The 1425-nt window shown below is 34.1% G+C and overlaps 1 long non-coding RNA gene across 1 annotated transcript; it reads right to left on the bottom strand.

The window, feature by feature from the left end:
• Nucleotides 1-328: 328 nt before the first annotated feature.
• On the bottom strand, nucleotides 329-596 carry LOC117932775. Its single transcript, XR_004654224.1, has 2 exons — nucleotides 541-596; nucleotides 329-462 (listed from the first exon to the last, which is right to left on the bottom strand). It is a non-coding gene; the product is annotated as an uncharacterized LOC117932775 (long non-coding RNA).
• Nucleotides 597-1425: the final 829 nt, after the last annotated feature.

The following is a 1425-nucleotide window of genomic DNA, read 5'->3' as shown; positions in this document are numbered from 1 at the left end:
ATTTTCCTCATTTGAATTTTGAACATAGAAGACTTGTTTTGCTTGAGATGCAAGCACAAATGGCTCATCTATGCATATGGTACGTTCAAAATTCAAACACGTGAACCCATATTCATCATTTTTTATTCCCCTTCCACTATTGATTACATCCCACCAGTCACACTTGAATAAAATAACTCTATTTCCACCAAGGTAATGTAACTCAATTACATCAGTTAACACACCATAGTAAGAAACATGACCAGGAATTGGGTTCTTATCTCTTGCACTTGCAAAGCTTGATACCTCTGCGGTCACAACAACTCCACTATTTTGAGTTTTTTTCCCATTTTCTCGTTCTCTTGTGTGAAATCTGAACCCATTAATGATGTATCCTTTATAACATGTAACTGATGTACTTGGTCCACGAGACAATGATAGTATGTGTTCAGAAATTGGACCTTCATGTCGCATTTGTATAATCTATAGATTCAAATATAAGATGTTAATACATACATGTGTATTAGATAATAGAACAATTTATGTAGTGAATGAACTTACACGTTCTTCAAACCAACTAATGAATTCTCTTGTGTGAATCAAATCTACATCTCGTGCATGAATACGAGGCTTAACCCTTATAGATTGCTTATGCTCTCTGATAAAAAAGAAAAAATTAATTATAATGCTCACAAAGACCAAAATTAAATTTTTGTATGAGAATTAGTATAAAGTATTATTCAAATAAGTGTCTTACTCAATAAATGACGTCACTTCCTCACAATTAGTCAACACATATAAATGTGCTTGGGACCATTCTTCTGTGCTAAGAACACGAGATGTTGACTTCCCTATTGTACGTCCCATGCATTTGAAAATGGTTAACCCTCCACCATTTGTTATGTTATTTTCAATGACATAATTTCTTTCTTCACGGTCATGCTTCGTTTCAACATCATGCAAATATCTTGAGCAAAAGGTTGTACATTCTTCTGCTATGTACCCCTCTACAATAGAACCTTCTGGACGACTCTTATTACGAACATAAGACTTTAATGTACGTAAATACCTGTCATTTCACAACATGATAGATTTGTTTCATGAACTATATGAAACCTAATATCCATAAGATTAATTGAATGAGAACATACTGCTCGATAGGATACATCCATCGATATTGCACTGGTCCAGCAACCTTTGCCTCACTTGCAAGATGAATAGGTAAATGCACCATAACATCAAAGAATGATGGAGGAAATATTCTTTCTAATTTGCAAAGTGTGACTATTATGTCATTCTCAAGGTGCTCTAATTGATCAGTCTTTAACACTTTAGAACACAACTGTTTGAAGAAACTACATAGTTCAACTATAACTGCACAAACATTCTTATGTAGAACTCCTCAAATTGCAAGTGGAAGGAGTTGTTGCATGAGAACATGACAAT

This window comes from Vitis riparia, chromosome 15 (assembly GCF_004353265.1).
Source record: "Vitis riparia cultivar Riparia Gloire de Montpellier isolate 1030 chromosome 15, EGFV_Vit.rip_1.0, whole genome shotgun sequence".
NCBI classification, from domain to species: domain Eukaryota; kingdom Viridiplantae; phylum Streptophyta; class Magnoliopsida; order Vitales; family Vitaceae; genus Vitis; species Vitis riparia.
The sequence above is the reverse complement of the archived record's forward strand: the minus strand, read 5'-3'. Positions and strand labels throughout refer to the sequence as shown.